The sequence below is a fragment of the Gossypium hirsutum genome, chromosome A02 (genome assembly GCF_007990345.1).
Source record: "Gossypium hirsutum isolate 1008001.06 chromosome A02, Gossypium_hirsutum_v2.1, whole genome shotgun sequence".
In the NCBI taxonomy this organism is placed as follows: Eukaryota; Viridiplantae; Streptophyta; class Magnoliopsida; order Malvales; family Malvaceae; genus Gossypium; species Gossypium hirsutum.
This window is the reverse complement of record NC_053425.1, coordinates 37,802,820-37,819,827: the sequence shown is the minus strand read 5'-3', so window position 1 is coordinate 37,819,827 and position 17,008 is coordinate 37,802,820. Positions and strand designations below refer to the sequence as shown.

Genomic DNA, 17,008 nt, shown 5'->3' with positions numbered 1-17,008 from the left:
GTATTAACTTGATTGTTCTAAAAAAAATGTGTGTAATTCTCAGCAAGCTAAAGTTGTCATGTACTCATGTAAAATAGTTCTAGCTATTTGTTTGTGATTCAGTAATTAAGTTTTTGATAGTGGGGTAACATATTAAAATTATCTCGATTCTAACCCCTGTTGTTCAACCTGTATCTATACCTGTAACCTAAACCCCATTAGAACCATGCAAAGACCTTTTGATTAGTGTATCATATCATTTACAAGTGGTGGAGATTTGATTTTCAGGTAAGCCTATGGTAATAACTTTTCATGTTAGACAATCGAGTGCTTAATCTTGACCCTTAAACACTTTGAGTGATTTGAGTGAATCTTTAGTAAGGATCTCATCTCTTTTGTATTTAGGACTAAAGTTAATTACTTAAAGAAAGGAGCTTACCTATAATTTTATTATTGAAATATCCGATTTAGATTGTTTGAGGCTTTAACGCCCTTATAGTTAAATTCTCATTGTATAATTTACCATGGAATAGTTTGTAACATTATCAATACTGATATTGTGATTGAAAAGAATGAATTCTAGCAGTTGCTTAAGGACAAGCAAATGCTTAAGTGTGGGGGTATTTGATAAACGCCAAATGATACATATTTTTACCCTAAATACTTAGCATATTTATGGATGATTACTACTAGATTTTTGGATTTTGGTGCTTTTAATCTGGTTATGTCATGTTTTGTACCCAGGAGAGCACCAAGAGTCAAAAGGAGCCAAAAACAAGCTAAAAAGGGGACAAAATAGACCAAATCGAGAAGACCCACACGACCTAAGCCTTGCCACACGGGTAGCTCACACGCCCGTGCCTTTCGAAGGTGTCGAACAAGGTTTAAACGACTCACACGGCCTGGCTATTGAGCCTACACGACCGTGGCAAATTAACGGATTGCGCACGACCTGGCAACCACATCACATGGCCGTGGCACACGAGCGTGTCCCTTTTTCAAGAAGTTGTATTCTACACGGAAAAAAAGATACTTAGGGGGGAAGAAAGCCAATCAAAAGCCTATATAAACATCCTAAGTATGACTTAGAAAGGGGGGCTCTCTAGAACTTTTCTGGAACACAGAACCACACGCCAGGAATTACTTGAAGGAAGCCAGACGATCCATCTCAAAAGCCGGAGCTACTCCAAGACTGAAGATCTCTCTCAGAATTCCTTCAGGGTTTTAAAGTTTCCTTTATGTTTTGTTATTTTCTTACTTTTGAGATGTACTCTTATTTTATTATGAACTAAACCCCTTAGATACCTAAGGGGGATAAAACCTATGACGGATCTTATTATTATTATCTGAACTGTATGATAAATACTTGATTTGTTCTTAATTATGTGTTCTTAATGCTTGAGTTAATATTCTGGGTATTAATTCATGATTTGATGTGCTTATGCAGAGGAGGAATAGACCCTGCCTAAGAGTAGATTTGGCATAATTAAGTGGAGTTGATCGAACACCTAGAAATAGGGTTACGAGATTTTGCCGGATTCAGGTAAAACCTAATAAGGGGATCCATAGATCGAGTTAATGCAACCCTAGAGTGTTAATTAGAGAAAAGTCTCAGTTATTCAATCTAGGGATTAGATGTTATTAGTGTTGAATAGGGATAATAACTTAACTTAGGGATCTCTACGGAACAAGTCAAGTGAATAAAACGTCCGGTTCAGAGTCAGAGAATAAGTGAAATCTAGGTGGATTCCTCCTTGGGTGTCGTCTTTATTAATTGCTTCTCTTCAAGTCTTTTTCCAAATTCTCTCTTCTCTTTAATTAAATTAGTTAATTAGTTTAGATAATTAGTTTAATAAACAAACCCTTTTATTCTTAGGCTAAATAATAAAAAGATAGTTTATTACTAGTACTTTTGGTTCCATTGGGTACGATATCCCGATCTTGCCATTACTATACTATTGTTCGATAGGTGTGCTTGCCTTTTTATCGTGATAATAGTTAGTCTAGGTTTGATCTTCATTATAAATATTTATTACTTGTTACGAATCACGCGATCAGTTACATAACAACCCTAACCAGGCTCTGTTATCTGCATAGTTTTTAGATTTGTGTGATTAATTGACTTAGCACAAATACAATCCTTGTGGAGACGATAATTCGATACCTACTTATTACTTGATAATGACTGTGTACACTTGCACAAACTCGAGCGTTACATGTTTTTGGCACCGTTGCTGGGGATTGTCAACTGTTGCCATAGTCATTTCTTTCGTGAAATTATTTATTTTCAATTTGGTTATTTCTAACATTACTAACTTATTTTTTTTTAAAATTTTCTGATTTTCTTTTCAAGTGTTTATGAGCATAGATCAGATTATCAATTTACTCCTACTAGACCCTGAAAGTGAGCGAACTTTCAGACAAAGAAGACATGAACGAACAACTCAAAGATAAAACCAGATGGACCTTGGAAATTAGAATCAAAACCAAGGTAATGAAGCCGAACATGTACGAAATCCCATCCTCATTGCCGATGATAGGGATCGATGCATCAAATAATATGCTGTGCCACTTTTCAATGAGTTAAATCCAGGAATTAAAGGGCTAGATATTGAGGCAACCCATTTTGAATTAAAATCAGTGATGTTTCACATGCTCCAGACGGTGGGCCATTTTTGTGGTATGCCCACGGAAGATCCACATCTCTACCTTTGATTGTTTATGGAGGTGAGTGATTCATTCAAGATAGATGGTGTGACTGAAGACGCACTGAGGTTGAAGTTGTTTCCGTACTCATTACAAGATCGAGCACAAGCATGGTTCAATTCATTGCCACCAAGTTCCAAATCTACATGGTAAGAATTAGTAGAGAAATTTTTGGTAAAGTATTTCCTGCCTAGTAAGAACGCTAAGTTGAGGAACGAGATCACAACTTTCCATGTAACGCCCCAAAAATTGGGCCTAGAAGAGTTGGGCTTTGAGTCTGGGATTCGGATAGAAGAAAACCTGAATATTGAGAAGTTTTAAATATTACTAGTGTTTAAAAAAATATATATTGATTAAATATTTATGTTATTACTAATATTTTAATTTTTATGAAAATTATTATCATTATAATTATTAGATACAAATATATTTATAAAATTATTGTTGTTAATTTAGTGTTTAAATTAACATATTATTAGAAAATTTTACTGTATCTATTTTTATTGATTTATGGAAATTATAATTATTATTATTAGGAAAAAAATTTATATATATTATCGTATTTGAAATTTTCATTATTATGGTTATTATTATTATTATTTTAGTTTTTAAATAAATTACAATGGATTTAAAGTGGGAAAAATTCGGACCAAGACTCTAGCAAAAAATTATTATTTTTGCTCCTTTAGGGGATCTGGGCATTAAGGTTTATTAATATGTTTGGCTAAAATTGGACATAAGGAGGGGTCTGGCCTAGTGGTTAGGCGTGTTAAGCAGTAGGAAGGGAGCAGGGGTTCGATTCCCTGTGTCCACAAATGTGGGTTTTTATTTTTGAAAAACCAAGGGCTGTCGCAGGTAGGCCTTATTAACTGTTCGGGCTAATTCAAGTCAGAAGCAAGCATTTGGCCTAGTGGCTAAGTGTGGTAGGAGGGCGGAGGAGTGCCTGGGTTCAAGGCACTGTGCGCGCATAAGTTGCTTTTTATTTTAGAAGCCACGTCGAGCTAAGGTAAAACTTAAGTATAGCTGCGACCGAGTTATGCTACTAAAAGGTTTGTGGCGCAGCGGCAGCAGTGCGTTAGGAGTACCAGGGTGGCTCGGGTTCGAGTCCAGGCGCATGTATGTTCTGTTTTATTTTTAAAAGAACTCAGGACGTCAGCAGGTAAGGTTTAAAAGTAAGCACGACGCTATTATATCAAAGAAGGAGATACGTCCCAGTGGTCAGCAGTGTGTTGGGCACCCTGGAGTTCCCGTGTTCGACCAGCGTTCCGTGCAGGAGGGTGCTTCTTTTTTATGTGCATGCATGAAAAGGGATCCCGTACGGGATTGAAAATCCCCCCTCCAGCAGCAAGGTGCAAGGTGAGTCAGCCAAGCGGAGGACTCCTGCTGCTGTTTGCGCAAGGAGAGTTTGAATTATTTAAACTATGTTGTTGGCTATAAAGAAGGAGATAGACACGAGATTTAAATTGGGTATATTCTTAGCCAATTAGCCGAATCTGTTTCTTTTTATTTTCAATTGATTTTTATTTTGCTCATTCACTTTTCACAAAATCTTCTCCCTTATTCTTAATTTTTTTTTATTTTCAATTGATTTTTATTTTGCTCATTCACTTTTCACAAAATCTTCTCCCTTATTCTTAATTTATTTATTCCTTTGATTTTCTTTTCCAACAAGCCGAATCTATATTGTCATCTCCTCTTTTCTATTTTTCTATTTTCTCTTTTTCATTATACTAAAATCTAAAACATCCATACTTTAGTGATTCGGGAATTAATTTTTAGATCTATTTTCTACTTGTGATTAAGATAGATTCACAGTGGATTTAAGATTTGAAAAGTGTTGGAAACGCTTCTGACAAGAACGTCTTTGGTGGTAAGCATTCCAATCTTATTTTTTTTATTTAGTAATTCGAGGATAAGCTGAAAACCCCTAAATACTTTAGGGAGACTATCGATTTTTGCCAAGATTAAAATTAAGTATTTTTCATTCAGTTTTTTTTTCATATGTGCACATCGAAGGCTAGCAATCAAAATCTATTTGGAGGCTAGTAAGATCAACAAGGTTAATCGTGGGGGAGATCTCGTTAGCGAATCGTCATAAAATAGGTGTGTAAACGACACCCACTCATAGACTAGATCGGCAAAAGCCGAAAAGCCGAAAAGTCAAAAAGTTGGCATTTGTGAACTTGCGAGCGTGCGAGCGCTTGCGAGGTGGTTTGGTTGTTAATTTTGGTAATCGTAAGCAGTATGATTGTAGAGTGTGCAATTTCGTGCACTTCGGTATATTTGGGCTTAATGGGCCGAAAACGAGTTAGCGGGCCAATGGGCCCAATTCGATAAAAACACTCGGTAAGTGCTTCTGTTAATGTGTTAATGGTTATAATATGTATGTAAACTCTAGAATCATAAATTTTACTGAAATACCCCTAAGTATGAAAATTACCATTTTACCCCTAGATGCAAAATGACCGTTATACCCCTAGGGTTAATTTTGACTGAAATGCATGATATTCTGATTCTGTTTGTTATATGCCATGACATGTATATCTGTTGCATGGGATTGGGTTTTGTTATGGAGGAAGAACCCGTTCTGGTGGCTGTGCCACATATTCTGATATAAGCAGCTTTGCTGCGGATTATAGTTAGTGCCGCAACCGGTGCTAACACTGTAAGTGTAGGGATGGCGTGGGTGATTTATTCCCCACAGGAAGTGTAGGGATGGACGGAGGCAAGTGCAGGGTTGGATGGGGTTATCATGCATTAATCATATGAGACTGTTTTATTATGGGCCAACTGTATTAAAATGGGCCTAACTGTGCTGATATGGGTAAAGCCCAATATATCTCGACTTGTATAGGGCTACGGCCCAGATTGATACTGATATGGGCTAGGCCCAATATACTCTGATACTGTAAGGGGCTATGGCCCAGATTAATATTGATATGGGCCAAGGCCCAATTAACTTTGATTTAAGAATAGGGCTTAGGCCCAGTAAAGCTTGAACTGATTTGGGCTCTGGTTGGGATACTTTACACACTGAGTTTTCCAAACTCGTCCCCCTTTTTCCCATCTTTGCAGGTGAGCCTTAGTTGATAGACTTGGAGCTGGGCGGGATTCAGAGTGGCCACAAAGATTAAATTTATGGTTTTTAAATAAGTTTCAATTAGCTTCTTTTTAAATTTCGCATTTATTTTTGATTATTTTTATTCTAGTTTAAGTTGTAATAAGGCCGCTCTTTTTATTATTTTTAATATTTTGGGTTATTAAATTGGTTAGCTCTAGGGCGCGTTTTATAAAAGTTACTTACTTTCAAAATATCACGATTACCGAGCAAAGCTTCCGCAACATAAATGTTTTCAAAGGAAATAAATATTTTAAATGGACTTAAACTTAATTTGTTTTTCGTGGACAAGTAATATGCTTTAAGTGTAGCAATGGATGTTTGCATGTCTAGGATTGGATCCATAAAGAGCTTGGTACTTAAGCAGTCCAATAGACTCACCTCCTCTTTTCTGGCTTCCTACCTGGTGCACAGCTTCCATTCACTTTAATCTATAACGAAAATATTCTTTTCAAAGATTTTTAATTAAAACATGAGTTTTACAATAACGCTCCAATGAGTTTTACATCAAGAAGGGTTTTCAATGAAAACACGGTTTTCGAAAAACACTTCAATATGACATGCCAAATTCGACCGTAACGTCTGGGCCGGGTTTGGGGTGTTACATTCCAACAATTGGATGACAAGTCTTTGTATGAGGCTTGGGAGCGATTCAAGGAGTTACTTCGTAAGTGTCCTCAACATGGGATTCCTCATTATATCGAGTTGGAGACATTCTATAATGGTCTCAATGCACATACAAAATTGATGGTAGATGCTTCTGCAAATGGTGCAATTTTTTCTAAGTTTTATAATAAGGCTTATGAGATCATCGAGAGGATCGCGAGTAATAACTATTAATGGCCAACAAATCGAACAACTTCAGGAAGACGAGCAGCTGGAGTTCATGAAGTTGATGCTCTCACTTTGTTATCAGGTCATGTATCGTCTATTTCCTCTATGTTAAAGCAGTTTACCGCTAATAGTGCTAATAATTTTGCAGTTCAGCCACCAAGTCCATTTGAAGTAGTTTCCAGTGTGTATTGTGGAAAAGGTTATTCTTTCGAGAATTGCCCATTGAATCCCAAGTCAATGTACTATATGGGGAACCAACATCAAAATAGGAGTGGACAAGAACCCTATTCCAACTTTTATAATCCTTCATGGCGTAATCATCCCAACTTTTCTTGAAGCAACCAAGGAAATGGACCAAACAACAACTTTATGCAGCATAGACCCAACCAAACTCAAGGGTTTAATCAGCAAGCTCCAAAACCAGCCCAAGCTGAATCATCAAATAGTTTGGAGAACTTGTTGGAAGAGTATATGGCAAAGAATGACGCTTTGATCCAGAGCCAAGCAGAAACACTGAAAAATTTGGAAAACCAAATGGGTTAGTTAGCTACGGAGCTTCGTAATGGACCGCAAGGAACATTCCCGAGCAATACTGAGAATCCAAGAAACTTGGGTAAATAACATATCAAGTTAGTGGCATTGCAAAGTTGTAAAATTCTAGAACCTTGATTGATTGAAGTCGAAGACGAGCCTGTTGAAAAAGAGGAAAGTCAACCAGCTGTTGAAATTCCTACACCAAAGGAATTAGAATCTACAAAGACATACAAGGTAAATCCTAACTTAGTGAATTCAGATACTTTAACATCTTCTTTGGATGCAGATTTACCTACTCAGAAGAGTTGTTCGATTCAACCGTAAGTTCCATCACCTCCATATCTGCAAAGGCTGCAGCAACACAAGCATAAATAGAAGGTTCAATTCAAGAAGTTTTTGGATGTTCTAAAGCAATTACACATCAATATTCCATTGGTGGAGGCTTTAGAACAAATACCGAATTACGTGAAGTTTATGAAGGATGTACTATCCAAGAAGAAACGATTGAGTGAGTATGAGATTGTCGCTTTGACAAAGGAGTGTAGTGCATTGTTTCAGAACAAACTGCCATCAAAATTGAAGGATCTAGGAAGCTTTACGATACCCTATAACATTGGTGAATGTTATTGTGGTAAAGCTTTGTGTGACTTAAGAGTGAGTATCAACTTGATGCCTAAATCTATTTTCAAGATGCTAGGGATAGGAGACGTAAGACCTTCAACTGTGACGCTCCACCTAGTGGATCGATCTTTAGCATCCCCGAAGGAAAGATCAAGGATGTTTTGGTAAGAGTTGATAAATTTATTTTTCCTGCTGATTTCATTATTCTAGATTTTAAAGAAGATAAAGAAGTGCCAATTATCCTTGGGAGACCTTTCCTAGCCACAGGAAGAATGCTAATTGATGTGCAAAAAGGCGAACTCACCATGTAAGTTCAAGATGATCAGGTAACTTTTATCATTCTTAAAGCAATGTGATTTCCCGATCCGACAGAAGAGTGTTCAGTTATGGAAGAGTTAGAAACCTTAATTTCTATGGAAAGCAATTTTGAGGAAGATCCATTGGAGAAAGCCTTAGGGTTTGACCCTTTAGAGATGAAGAAAGTGAAGAAAACATGGTTCTAGTGGAAGCCAATCCGAGAAATTTTATTCAATCCACACGGTTTGAACTGTTGGAGTTGGAAGCCAGAGAATTTGTGCAACCCAAATTGTTAATCGAAGAACCACCTACACTCGACCTAAAAGTACTTTCTTCCCACTTGAAATACGTTTATTTAGGTGATTGTGTCACTTTGCCTGTGATTATTTTAGCAGAACTGACAAAAGATCAAGAGGAGCAACTAATTGCTATTCAAAAGAAATTTAAGAAAGCAATTGGTTGGACCATGGCTGATATTAGAGGTATAAGCCCTTCATTTTGCATGCACAAAATTATTCTAGAGGAAGGTGAAAAAGCTTGAATTGATGGGAAAAGGAGGCTCAATCCTATTATGAAGGATGTTGTGAAAAAGAAAGTGATCAAATGGCTAGATGCAGGAATCATCTATCCTATTTCATATAGTTCATGGGTAAGTCCAGTTCAGTGTGTGCTGAAGAAAGGTGGAATTACGATTTTTAAGAATGAGCATATCGAACTGATCTTAATAAGAACTGTTACTGGTTGGAGAATTTGTGTTGACTACAGAAAGCTAAATAAAGCCACTCGAAAGGACCATTTCATGTTGCCTTTTATGGATCAGCTGTTAGATCGACTGGCAGGTAATGAATTCTATTATTTTTTAAATGGTTATTTGGGACATAACCAAATAGTTGTAGCCCCAGAAGACCAATATAAAACAACCTTTACTTGTCTGTACGGTACATTTACTTTTAGGTGAATGCCTTTTATTTTCTGCAATGCACCTGCAACCTTTCAACGATGCATGATGGCAATATTCACTATATGGTTGAAAATTTTATTGAGGTTTTCATGGATGATTTTTCTGTTTTTGGTAACACTTATGATATTTGCTTGAGTAATTTGGCTAAGGTACTGAAGAGATGCGAAGAGACGAATCTTATTCTTAACTCGGAAAAATGTCATTTTATGGTTAAGGAAGGGATTGTCTTAGGGCATAGAGTTTCAAAGAAAGGAATTGAATTCGATAAAGCAAAGGTGGATGTAATTGAAAGATTACCAGGCACAATGAATTTGAAAGGAGTCAGAAGTTTCTTCGGCCATGCTGGTTTTTACCGAAGGTTTATCAAAGATTTTTCAAAAATTTCTAAACCATTGTGTTTGTTGTTAGAGAAAGATACAGTGTTTGATTTTAACAAGGCATGTTTAGAAGCTTTTGAAGACCTGAAAAAATGGTTCTCAGCCCCAATAATCATTACACCAGATTGAAGCACACCTTTTGAGTTGATGTGCAATGCAAGTGATTATGCTATTGGAGCTGTGATGGGTCAAAGAAAAAATAAAGTGTTCTACCCCATTTACTATGCATGTAGAACCTTAACGGGAGCCAACTCAATTATACGACAACTGAAAGAGAACTATTTGCTATAGTCTTTGCTTTTGACAAATTCCACTCATATTTTATAGGTACCAAAGTTACAGTATTTACTTACCATGCGGCCATTAAATACTTGCTCACGAAGAAAGACACAAAACCGATGCTAATTCGTTGGATACTTTTACTCCAAGAATATGACCTTGAGATCCAAGACAGAAAAGGTGTTGAAAATCAAGTAGCTAATTATTTGTCGAGGTTGGAGCAAGATGAGGTAACTCGATCACATGTGCCTATCAATGAGAATTTCCCAGGTGAACATTTATTTGAGGTAGTCGAATTCATGAAACACCTTAGTTTGATGATTTTGCCAATTATCTTGCATGTGGAATAATTCCTCAAGAAATGACATACCAACAAAGGAAGAAATTCCTTCATGATAGTCTGTATTATTTCTAGGAAGACCCGTTCTTGTTTAAACAGTGTGTAGATAATATAATCCAAAAATGTGTAGCTGAAAGTGAGATTGCTGAGATCTTATATCATTGTCATTCATCTCCAAGTGAGGGACACTTTGGTGGTGCACGTATTGCAGCTATGGTTTTGAAAGCATGTTTCCTTTGGTCTACACTATTTAAAGATGCTTATGCTTATATGAAGAACTATGATAGATGCCAAAGGAGGAGAAACATATCAAGGAGGAATGAAATGCCCTTAACAAATATTTTGGAGATTGAATTATTCGACGTATGGGGGAATTATTCGACGTATGGGGCATTGACTTTTTAGGCCCGTTTTCTTCTTCGTATGGGAACAAATACATCTTAGTTGCATAGACTATGTATCCAAGTAGGTTGAAGCTGAAGCGTACCCTTCATAAGCATGTGTTTACACGATTTGGGACACCAAAAGCTATTATTAGTGATGAAGGTTCTCATTTTGTGAATAACTGGCTTAAGTGGTTGCTTGACAAATATGATGTGAAGCACAAGATTGCTACTACTTATCATCCCCAGTCCAATGGGCAAGTTGAAAGAGTGAACCGTGAAATCAAAGGTATCCTGGAAAAGGTAGTACACCCTAGCAGAAAAGATAGGTCTTGAAGGCTCGATAATGCATTATGGGCCTATCGAACAACATTTAAGACACCGATAAAAATGACTCCTTATCGGTTGGTTTTTGGGAAGGCATGTCATTTGCCATTAGAGTTAGAGAATAGAGCTCACTAGGCTCTGAAGAAGTTGAATTTTGATCTTAAGCAAGCCAATGAGGGAAGGATATTACAATTGAATGAGTTAAAGGAGCTGAGGTTGTTTTCTATGAGAATGCCAAAATGTATAAAGAAAGATAAAAAAGATAGCATGATAGTCATATACGACCTCGCGAGTTTAAAGAAGGTCAGAAGGTTTTATTGTTTAATTCAAGGCTAAAGTTATTTCCTGGGAAGCTGAAATCCCGATGGAAAGGACTTTATACCATCTATCGAGTTTATCCGAATGGACCTGTTGCATTATATGCCAATTACAGAGGTATGTTTAAAGTCAATGGTCAACATCTCAAACATTATTGGGATGGTGACATTAAGTGAGTTGAATCCTCATTCAAATTAACAGACCCTTGATTTTTCATAAACTTGTTTTGTAAATAAATAAATAATTAGGATTTATTTTTTTAATTTAGTACAATTAATTGATTCTGTCTAAGGAGATTGGAACTAAGCAGAACCATTGCGACCCCTCCAACCTTTCTTGGGAATTAATTTAATGTAATTTATTGAGAAGAAACTTTCTAATTAAGATTTAAATTTTTTTTAGTTTCATTTGTTTTGTTTAAATTTTAAATTTTTATGTTAATAAAGCGGGTCAAATTTGGCCCAAGTACTAATAAGTTTTTTTTAGTAAGATACAATCTGAATTTGAGGCAAAGATAGCAAAAAGAGGGAAAACTCCATACCTATTACCGTCACTTCCATTGCTTGCCGCCCAAGTAACCCTAATGTAGCTAAGTTTTTGCTACATGTTGCCCTAATTTTTCCCTATATAAACCCCTCTTCATTTTACTATTTTTCATATCCCTCAAAGCTATTTGCTTAAACCCCAAAAATCTTTAAACTTTTCTCTTGTGCCGTCAACTCAAATCTCGAAAGAAACCCTAGCTCTCCTCCTTTTTTGTCGAAATCTCCTATAACCACTGCAAAAAGATCACTGGAGCATCAGCGTCACTGTCGCAGGTAGCCGCTATCGTCGCTATACACCACTATTGCTGCCACACGCTACCTTTACCACCGTAACCTCTTCGTCATCGCAAGGTTCACAGAAGCAGATCCTACCCACTTGTCAATTTCTCTTCTTCCCCTGTAAGCATAACTCTACCGAATTTTCAGGAAAATAGCATGTCTCGAAAAAGAAATAGATCGTCAAAGACTACTCCTAAAAACCCAATTGTGATTGATGAAGAAGTGAAATAGAGATTTGATTCAATTTTCAAGCATCAACTTATGATGCCAGAAAAAGGTTTTAACTTGAAGAGTCATGATTTTGTGGTTGTCCCTGTGCCAATTAGAAAGACAATCAATGCTCTCAAGTGGGAACAATTTTGTGATGCTCGTTCGCTTTCCGATGATGAACTAGTTCGAGAGTTCTATGCAAGTTTGACCATACAAGATGCTACTGAGGTCATCGTTTGGAAGAAGAAGGTACTTCTTACTTCTAAGTCCATCAATGATTTGTTTAACTTACCTAATGTTGAAGAAGATGAGTACTACCCTATGATGAACAACATAAATGGGGATTTTCTTCAACAAGTACTTGATGTTGTGACAAATCCAGGATCCCAATGGACTACAAGAAAGTATGGAAGCCATTCTTGCTGAAGGGAACACCTAAAACTAGTAACAAAGGTATGGTTTTATTTTGTTCGCTACAGTTTTATGCCTATCTCACATAGTTCCACCATCTCGATGGAAAGAATGTTCTTGTTATATGCAATCTTGACAAAAAAGTCCATTAATGTTGGGAAAATTATTCTCAAGGAGATTTATGACTGTGCTAAAAAGAAGACAGGAAGTGTTTATTTCCCATCATTAATCACTTCACTTTGCTTAAGGGTCTGTATTAAAACACAAGCGAATTTGAAAGGGCAATATGTCCAAGGGTGCATTACAAGTCATGATATTGAAAGGTTAGTAGAGAAGGTGCATGAGCTGAAAGTGAGCAAGAAGAACCAACTGAGCCAGATACTAAGGAGTTAACAAATGAAACTGAAACTGAATCAGTTATAGCCACTGAAGAAGAAGAATCTGATAAGAAACTAAATAGTCCTAAACCAGTTGAAGGATCTGAAAACCCTGAACCAAGAGTTAAGCCAGAAGAAGAACCGGTCAAGCTAAATGTTGAACCTGAATATACAATTCCCATGCCAAATTTTGCAAGTAGTTCAAGGAAATCAGAGTTGTCAATGTTGATGGATATGTGCAAGTTCATGCACAATCAACAACAAACTTACTTGAAATATGCAAAAATTAGAGATGATGCAATTCAAAATACTTTTAAGAATATCTCTAACATTTTTGTTCCTGAGTTCCCAGATGCTATCTTTGAGACATGGACGAAAGATATTGATTATACAAGCGAAGAAGGAGCTAAAGAAGACAAGGGGAATGACTCAGAAAAATAAAATAGGGGATTCTTTTCTTTTTATTCATTTATTTTAGGTCTTTAGGAATTTGTTTCTTTAGTAACTAGGATTTAATTTTTGCAAAATAAAACATAGCAAGCGTGAATAAATGCTTCTTTAAAAAGAAAAAGAATGGAAATGAACATGTCTAGGATTGGATTATGAGGAAAGACTTGGTATTTAAGCAGTCTTAATGACTCACCTCTCTTTCTTTTTAACCCTACCTGGTGTTTACTTTTCATTCATTACTTTGTTCTTGCAATGAGAACATTGCTTCTTTTTAAAAGGGGTAAGACAAATAATTGCTCAAAATTTTTAAAATTTTCAAGTATGTTTCAATTATTTCTTTCATGAGTATGTTTTAATAAATGAATGTTTAGAGAAATTCTATGTTAATGAGATAGCTTGTATGTGAGCATGAATGATGATTTTATCTGAGTGATTGTATGTTATCATGAAGAATGGAATGGTTGTATGATCTTAGTCTAGGTAATGTTTTCTATGAAAACTTAGTTTTTTTTTAGATTAGACATGCATGAAGGTTTATATCTTTGGTATTGATTTAGTAACTTTCTTGAGGCAAAATCCTAGGAGACATAAAAATCTAAAATGATATAGGCACTATTTTTTTGGATCGTTTGAGCCTTTTCAAGCCCACCTTATGATATTAGACCCTTGAAACTATAATTTTGAGCTTAAAAGGCCTGTTTATTACAATGAACCTACATTACAAGCCATATCTCCATCTTTTGAAGTTATCATAATTTTAACTAAAGTTGTCTTGGTAAATGACATTTGACGAAATTTTCAAAGGATGTACATGTTCATGCTAAAAAAAAAAAGAAAAAAGAAAGAGCGAAGAAAAGTTTGCTCAGTTTCCACAAAGAAAAATGTATGAGCATAAGTTCAAAATAAGTTTAAGGGTATACCAAAGGATCACTTAAAGAAAAAGGTTGAATTTTGAGAAATCCAAGACAAAGTTAAAGGTTAAGATTTTGAAACCGAAATGTGTCCCATCTCTTAAAATCCTTACCTTTAACCGAGCCCCATTACAACCTTATAAAAGACCTATGGATTTGATGATTATGTCGCCTATAATAGTGGAGAGGGAGTTCTAAGTTTAACATATGAAGATCATAACTAAGCCTTATGATTATTTTGCTTGATTGAGGAGAAATTATGTTGAATGAAGAATATTATCTATGGCTGTGACATATATACATACTATGATTCATGTAGGCATATCTTGAAACTTAGTATAAAATTTTCAAAATATTTGTGTAAGATTTACTTGTAAATAAAGAAGATCTATGAGCATGAATTTATTAGTATATGATTATGGGGCAAGGATTGGTGTTACTTACACATTTAGCAATTTTGCTTTAGCGAAACCTTGTGCTGTGCATGAACATTGCTCAGGACGAGCAATGATTTAAGTTTGGGGATGTGTAAACTGAAAAATATATAGGATTTTTCCTATGTAATTCGTCACCTTTTTACTTAAATTTTTTGTTAAAACCAAGTAATTGCTTAATAAATTAATGAAATATATGAAAATATGAAATTGAGACATGGAAATTATTAAAATGTGATTTCATGCTTTATTATATAGTTTTCATGCAGAAAATGGCTTCTTTTATATTAATTTGAGCATATTATATTTTCAAGCTATAAAGTGGGTCATGCATGATTAAATTAAATAATAAAATATAAAGTTATATTTAATAATTTATTTTAATATGTTTCATTAAGAAATTGGGTTTTAATTAATTAAGTAAATTGATTAATTAAAGTGGTTAAAGTACATTCTTTGGTCCTCTAAATTATCTACCATTCCTGGACAGGTCTGAGAGCTTTATGTTGATTACAAAACCATCCTAATGGAGGACCAAGTCAACCCAAAAATTGGCTGCATAAGGATGTTCTTAAATCAAATTTTGGTTTAATTACACAAGGTCCTTGAAGAGTTGAAGAAATCAGAGATTTACCTGAAGATTTGCAATTGACCGAGACCTGATCGTGATGATGTTGTGGCACTTAAATCAAGCAAAAATTAGCCACATTTCCACAAATCATGGCCAACAACCCTTAGATGAATTTGAAAAAGATGGACACCCCTATTTTTAGCAAATTAGCTCCCTTGCCTCACCTATAAATAAGACCCCATTTCTCACTTTTCTAATCATCCCTCATCCCTCAATCATCCCTCACTCATTCATCATTCTCTTCTCTCTCAACTCTCTTATCCCTCACGCTTATCATCATCTTTGCATTAAGATTTTTAGCAAATTAGCCTCTTAAAGAGCCCTTAGTCAGCCACCTCGGAGAGCCATCAGCAAAGGAGTTAAGCGAAGGAACGAAGGAGCCCTCGTCAGTCAGAGTCTCAGGTGACAGCCACTTTGATTTGGGTTTAATCTTTCTTTTCTTTAATTTAATTCAAGAATGTTTCCTATGTGTTTACTATTCTTGTTTACAAGAATGATAGCTTAATTTTATTTAAGCTAGGATGATTATTTTTATTGAATAATATTTATTTGATTCATGCTTATAATGTTTGTGCGTCAATCGATCATGTTTTCAATTAAAATCAAGTCTGTATTTCATTCATACGTGATTGAAATGCACCTGAATTAGCTGAGCGATCCTAACCAGACGATGGCTAATGGACGCATAATTGAAATGTGCATTCTCAATTGAGATCCTAACCCGATTAAATTGTAGGTTACATAAGAACCCTAACCAGGCTCTGTTATCTGCGTAGTTTTTAGATTTGTATGATTAAACTGTTTCAAACCTAACATGTCCCTATTACCTCACACAAATACTAAGAAACCCTTAGTAAATAAGGATCAGTAAAATGCATATTTACTAAGTAAAGGATTCCAGAAGGACCGAATGTGGTTTCCAAACTCATGAAAGATCGAGTTGCCATGGAATGTTTTTCCGAATATTGATAAGCCTATTGATAATAAATTGAGTTTAATTAAAGTAATTGTCCTATCTTATTTATGTTATAATTGTTGATTATTGTGTTAATTCTGGTAAAATCTATTTCATTCAAATAGTTGCATGTTAGGATAAATCACATCAGGTGTCATTGCATTTAGTTTAATATATTTTAATCTTCACTTCTCGATTATATTGTTTTTATTTATCAAATTGTTAATATAATTTTACAAATTAATTGACTTACCACAAATACAATCCCTATGGAGATGATAACTTCATGCTTACTTATTACTTGATAATGACTATGTACACTTGCACAAATCCAAGCGTTACATGCATGCCCATGTCTCATTCACATTAATCATATCTTCAATGGTCCTTCTGCATAGTGAAAAATCACATATTAATAAATTAACATGAAATAATATAAAATTTGCACGAAAATCATGTAATTAAGTAGAATTTCACATACTTTATAATTTCATGCCCAATATTAATAATTAAGTAAAATTCACTGATTTTAATAACAATTACTCAAGATTAACATATTTATTAAGAAAAAAGTTTGTAAAAATATATAGAAAAACCTAATATATTTTCAAGTTTATAGTAACAAATAAAGGATCTAACTATCCCCCCCTTGGAATTTTTGACAAAACCAAATCAACAAATGCCACAAATCTCCCTTGAGATCAAGTAAGGAACAACAAGAACGCAAAAGA

General features: G+C 35.2%; 1 pseudogene; it reads right to left on the bottom strand.

Moving 5' to 3' along the window:
• Window positions 1–6,408: 6,408 nt before the first annotated feature.
• Window positions 6,409–6,492, bottom strand: LOC121216424 (uncharacterized; annotated as a pseudogene).
• Window positions 6,493–17,008: the final 10,516 nt, after the last annotated feature.